Source organism: Ascaphus truei, chromosome 2, assembly GCF_040206685.1.
Source record: "Ascaphus truei isolate aAscTru1 chromosome 2, aAscTru1.hap1, whole genome shotgun sequence".
NCBI classification, from domain to species: Eukaryota; Metazoa; Chordata; class Amphibia; order Anura; family Ascaphidae; genus Ascaphus; species Ascaphus truei.
In genome coordinates, this window is record NC_134484.1 from 101,508,257 (window position 1) to 101,515,211 (window position 6,955).

The window sequence follows — 6,955 nt, forward strand, 5'->3', positions numbered from 1 at the left end:
CCCAGAGACTCCCGCGGGGACCACCAGAGGACCCCGCGGGGACCACCCAAAGGCCCACAGACACCTGCAGGGACATTCTGAGGACCCTTGGACATCCGCGGGGACAATCTGAGGACCCCCAGACACCCGCAGGGACCATCTGAAGGTCCACAGACACCCGCAGGGACCACCTGAGGACCCCAGGATACCCACGGGGACCACTCGTGGGCCCACAGACCCACGAGGACAACATGAGGCCCCCCAGACATCCACAGGGACCACCCAAAGGCCCACAGATACCTGCAGGGACTACCTGAGGACCCGTGGGGACTACCCGAGAGCACGGGGACCACATGAGGGCCCACGGGGATAACATGAGGCCCCCCGGACATCCACAGGGACAACTTGAGGACCCCCAGACTCCCGCAGGAACCACCCAAAGGCCCACAGACACCTGCAGTGACCACCTGATGACCCCCGGAGGACCCCCAGAAACCCACGGGACTCCCTGAGAGCACAGGGACCACATGAGGCCCTCAGACACCCACGGGGACCACCTGAGGACCCCCGCAGCCTCTGGTATCAAATATGTGGGGTTAGAGGAGATGGGTATTAGTGTTTATTGTGGGTAGCAGGGGTGGGTGGAGGGTATTTGGACCACACGAGGGCCGAGAGACTCCTAGAGGGACCTCCCGAGGACCCATGGACACCCACGGGGACCACTCGAGGGCCCACAGACACCCGTGGGTTCAACATGAGGACCACCGGACACCCACGGGGACTACCCGAGAGCACGGGGACCACACAAGGGCCCACAGACACCCGCGGAGACAACCTGAGGACCCCCGCGGCCTCTGGTATCAAACATGTGGGGTTAGAGGAGGTGGGTATTAGTGTTTATTGTGGGTAGCGGTGGTGGGTGAAGGGAGTATTTGGCCCTTGGTGGGTAGTAGGAGGGGTTAACCCCTTCATCGCCTTAGCGGTTAGCCGCTAAGGTAATTAAGTTGCCTGGAAATGCATTTTTATTGCATAGAATTCATGCGGGGGGTCTCTGATGCTGATATTAATGGGTATCAGTTCTAGAGACTCCCGGCATCTATCCGATGCAGGAAAAAAGCATTTTTTTCCCCTAAGTACTGTATTGCCGCCTCTCAGCAGCTTCTCACCAGCCTTACGCCAACTTTTCCTGGCGTGAGAATTTTGGGAGAAACTCGCCATTCTAGAGCCTCGATTACATAGAGATGAAGAAGAGCTCGAATGCTAGGTATAATAACCATAATAGCCAAAGCCAAAGCCCAAGGATTATCCAGAAACAATAACAATGAGTGAGAATAACAGCTAGCAATATTGGGTAATAAGCCTCCTGAAGACAGGTAATGGGTAGGAATGCCACCCCCCCCCCCACGATCAGTCACATTGAAAGCAACCCTGTAACAATGAAGTCCTTGGTTTGAGGCGGGCAGGATGTGCAGTTTCCAGTGGTAGTAGATACAGGGAATGGAGAGGAGTGCACGATCCAACAGGAGCAAAGAGAGGACCCAATGCAAAAAAATATAAACTTTATTCTGTCATAGACCTAAAATCCAAAGCATTATCTTGCCCCCCTCCTCCCCCCCTCCCTCTCCCTCCCCTCTCCCCCCACCCCTCCTCTCCCTCCTCCCCCCCAATACACGGAAAATCATAGATATAATTGACCATGACCGGATCACAGACTCCAAAGCAGTCGTATTAAGCCTCGATGCAGAGAAGGCATTTGACAGAATTGATTGGCAATTTCTGGATCACACAATGCTGAGATTTGGTTTTAATAGCACATTTCTAGAGGGAGTCAGAGCACTTTACAGCCCCTCAGCGATGGTCAAACTACCAGGAGGCCCGGCAAAGGCCTTCGAGATAAAGAACGGCACAAGACAGGGGTGCCCCCTGTCCCCTCTTCTTTTCGCCCTGACAATAGAACCATTGGCGGCAAGAATACGGGACAATGCCGACATCCAAGGCATATTAATTGGCAATACCAACTATAAAATTTCCCTGTTCGCTGATGACGTTATCCTCACACTATCTCGCCCCCATCTCTCCCTCCCCAACCTACAAAAAGAGCTATCCGACTTCGGCAAGATCTCGGGTTACAAAATTAATAGCGATAAATCAGAGGCCTTGAATCTCAATCTGTCAGAATCAGAGATACAATTACTAAAGCTAAATTTCAACTACCGATGGAGCCCTTCATACATAAAATATTTGGGAGTCAATGTATCAGAGGACTACAGTTCCCTATATCAATGTAACTATCCACCTCTCTTTGACAAAATCAGAAGGGATTTGGAAAAGTGGGAAGAATATCAAATTTCCTGGATCGGAAGAGTGATCTCAGTAAAAATGAATGTACTCCCGAGATTATTATATTTTTTCCCAGACACTTCCGATCCGGGTCCAGGGGTCGGAATTGGAAGATATCCAAAATAGAATATTCAAATTTATTTGGCAAGGAAAAAGACCCAGGGGGGCAAGATCGGTTCTAACAACGCCAAGGAGTAAGGGAGGCATGGGGGTGCCAGATATCTCAAGGTATTACCGAGCAGCGCAATTGAAACAAGTGGTTGAGTGGAACTCGGATCCAGACCAGCTATGCTGGCTAAAAATCGAGTCTCACTATGCTAAAACGCCTTCCCTGCAAGCGAGTCTGTGGGCAACGGACAGAAACGACAAGGGGGTCAGCAAATTCAAACTAGGAGCTATGGACCATACATGGAACATATGGAAAAAGTCCAAAATTAAATATGCACTTTCAACTCCTGGCTCCTCACAACTCACCCCACTATACAACAATCCTGAGTTCCCTCCAGGGTGTGACACCAGGCAATTTGAGCGATATCTGAATAGAGGAATTAGGACGACTCATGACCTACTAAGCGACAGGAAGCTCCTGAGCTTCCAAGAGCTACGAAATAAATTTAAAGCCCCTGACCTAGACACGTTCAAATTCCTCCAAATTCGACATTTCATACAAAAATTGGCCCCCACATTAGAATTTCCACCGCTCACACAATTCGAAAAACTATGCCAGGACAACATGAACCAAAAAGGTCTTATATCACAAATCTATGCAATTTTAGAAAAGCAAGCGAGCCCCACGAAACATGATTATATGCTCAAATGGGCAGCGGAACTTAATACGGAAATAGACAGTGAGGACTGGGATGACATATGGGAAGCGGCATCAGGAACATCCGTTTTCACTAGCATTAAAGAAAACATATACAAGATAATGTTCCACTGGTACCTCACGCCAGTAAGATTGAAGCAAATCTATCCTTTGGCCTTTGATATATGCTGGAGAGGATGTGGACACAGAGGAGACATGGCCCATATTTGGTGGCTATGTCCAGAAATTCAGAAATATTGGCTCACAATTCAAAATCTAATAAAAGAGGTCACAGACCTCACAATCCCTCTAGATCCACGGACCTACATACTGGGCAGGCCAATAGATGAGATTGACCGCCCAGTATGGAAATTAATCTCCTTCATCCTAACCGCAGCCAGATGCTCAGTGGCGCTCTCTTGGAAGAAAATCTCCCCTCCCACGATACAAATGGTTAGGAAGAGGGTAAGCGAGGTTATGCTAATGGAAAAGCTGACAGCATTCCTCAATCACTCAACAGAGCGGTTCTATAATATATGGGAACCATGGCTGACCCATTAAAAATAGCCAGTACACCCCCCCCCTCTCTCCAATACCGGTAATTAGGAAGGACAACGAGACGGGTGCTCCCGGGGGGTGGGGAAGACCCCAGGACCCTTCCTTTCTCCCCCCCCCTCCCTCACCACCGTCCCCCCACCCCAACTCTCCACTCTGTCTTCTCTTTTTCGGGAGTCTAGTCACTGGGACCACTGAAGGGCCCGAGTGGGCAACCACACACTCGGGTGGATATTCAGTGCCCCCTCCCCTCTGTCAACCCCCCCCCGTTACAAAAAAAAAGGAAAGAAAAATCCTTATTATGGCAGTACGTCGAGGGAATGGTTCTCCAATATACCTGTAATGTGATGTATCAACGCCTGTGACGGTAACTCTGTGACAGGCTATTAATAATACACACCAAAAATATAACTGGGTTGAACTGAACGAGCTTAGATATGATAAAATATAATTTATTCCTTGAAAAAGGTGAACACACGAGATTATACAAATAACAGACAAAATATGACACTTACTTAAAGGTTAGGACAAGAAAGCCATCAGGATACAGGATGGGCCATTTCTTCCATAATTCAGGTTCAGATGTGGACATCACGACAATGCATGAAGAACATTAAGACAATTGAGTAAGGGTTGATCCTGGTTTAAATACCATTTCAAACCCCTCTCTTAACCCTAGGCGCCGAGTTGGCTAGAAAAATCTCTTTGAAGTAGATTGTAAGTGTAAAGGATGACACTCCCAAACCACTCAACTTCCATTGTTCCCGGCCCTAGTATAAACAATCAGGGCAGTTAACTTTTGATCACTTTTGATCACAGGGCTATGCTAAGTCTTTCAGGATGCCCTTCCTGCCCTATTTAGCATAGCAGATGAAGTCTGCATTTTCAGAGCAGATCCAAAATCCCATACACTTTAATATTTTCACATATTAATAAGTTCCGTTCTGATGTGTCCAGTGGGTCGAAATCTGACAGTTTTTAAAACCTACAGTGACCCTCCATATTGGCCAAATTTCAACTCTCTGCGACCTCCAGAACCGGAGATATAGAAATGCACTTTAACACATTTTTTAAATACATGATTCGTCCCTTTAAAAATGAATCTCTCCTTTCACTCTTTCCCCATTGAAATCAACGGGGTCCGCCGCCATAGCGTTGAATGGCGGGCTCCGCCGTTGCCATCAATGGGGTTTCCCGCCATAGGCTTTCAATGGGGAAACCGCCACCATTGAACCCTATGGGAAAAACCACAAATCTTTACATTCGTCCACACTCCGTCTGGTTGGAGGGGCTGGGAAGGGTCATGCATTAAAGCCGGAACCTTGGCTTCCAGCCACCCAAATCCCATCCCCCTGGTCATTCCAGAACCGGAGATATGGATTTACATTTTTCATCATTTCACACTTAGTCGTTTTTACGCCACGCGGCTTTTCCCCATTGGAATCAATGGCCGGCGCCGCCATAGACAATGCATGGCGCACGCCGCCATTAGATTCAATGGGACCTCCGCTCCGCCATTGAAGTCAATAGCGCAACCCTCCTTCTCCGCTCGACCCCTTACGGGGGTCTCATTCCTGGACCCGGTGTGGATCGTGTGTGGGGGTTCCTAGGAGCTAGGGGCAAAAAGAACTTTATTCACAGGGGCCCTGGAACCTAAGATTCCCACGCCAATTGTCTTTGAACTTGACCAAAGTGATTAAACTCTTTTCAAAGACATTGTATCCGCTTTTGCGGTCTGTGGTTTGGATGGCTGCCAACCTGTTCCTTGAGGCCGGCGTTGAGGAATCTCCATTGAAGTCAATGAGCCCATTGACTTACAATGGGAAACCGCCGCTCCTCCTCTCGGACGCCACCTGCTGGTCGTCGCTGGAAAACAGGTCCAAAACAGCTACTTCTGCTATTAGAACGCATGGAGGCTCAATGGCGACTTTTGGACGGCTGCAAAATGAAGCCTGAAAAGGCGGGAAAAGGGAACAAAGGGCTATAATCACTAAATTAACATTAACCCCTTCCCTCCCGCATCAACCCTAGTGTATGTGTGAGTGCAAACACCAGGATGAGACATTACATTTATACAGGGGAATAAACATTTGGATACTGAAGCAAGGTAAAAAACACATTACTGGACCTCAGTCTAGTTAACCCCTTGCTTCCCAAGTGAGAGTAGGGGGTGGCCAAATGGGGCGTAACCCCTTTAATCCCGGGCCAAACCCCTCTATCATGACAACGCCTAATAAAAAATGTTTGGAAAAAAAAAAAAACACGCTTGTCTTTTTTTGCCTCCTATTTTGTCGATCTCCAAAACACACCACCTCCTTTACGCTTCCCCCTGTAGAATTAACCCCTTCAGTGCCAGAGTGACCAGCAGCATATTGTAAGGGGTGTGTGACCCATGAATGAGTCCCAGCAGCTACTGTATGCATATTGTGACTCTGCCTGTGACCCTTTCATATTTATCCCCATTACGTTGTCACTCTGCTATCTGTATTTATGAGAGTCCCTGTCTTTGCTTGACCCCTGTTTATGTCAAATCTTTATACCTCCTGCCAGTCTGTTCCATCTGTCTTTTCCTGTCTTCTAACCACTTGTTCACCATAGAGAATTTGCTGTACATATAAAGGCAGGAGGACAATGTAACTCCTTGAGTGCTTCTTTGAGTCTCAGGAGTATTGTGACTTGTAAGTTAACTCACATATGGTACTCTGTACATGGAAGTCTTGGTTACTATTATTTTGATCATTCTGTTCTGTTATACATTATTAGCATACAGATAACTTAATACAGGGAGTGATAAATACAGTGCAGGTACCAAACATAAAATGAAAACATATGGTGAAGAGTATCCCATCCACAAAAAAAAGGTGCAGTGGCGAGAAAAAGTTTGTCAACCGCAATGATAATTACGGAAATTCCATAGTTTTTCCATGATAACCTTCTTCAATTAAAAGCAGTATTTTCTTAAATATCCAATAGGGTTTATTAACCAAATCCATGTCTTTTGAAACAAAATTAGGTATAAATTAGACAAACATTGAGTAAGTAAGAGTCTAGGTATGGGCAAAAGTAAGTGAAACCCTGGTTTAATCAACTAAATTAAAGGGGATCATTAGAATCAGGGGTTTAAATAATTAGGTAGATCTTCAGGGGTGAGTTTGGGAGGCCCCATCCTATATAAAGATCAGAAACTTTGTGAATTTGGTCTTCACCATACAGGTGTGTGGAGACTCATCATGCCACGATTAAAAGACATCTCTAAGGACCTCAGAAAAGCAGTTT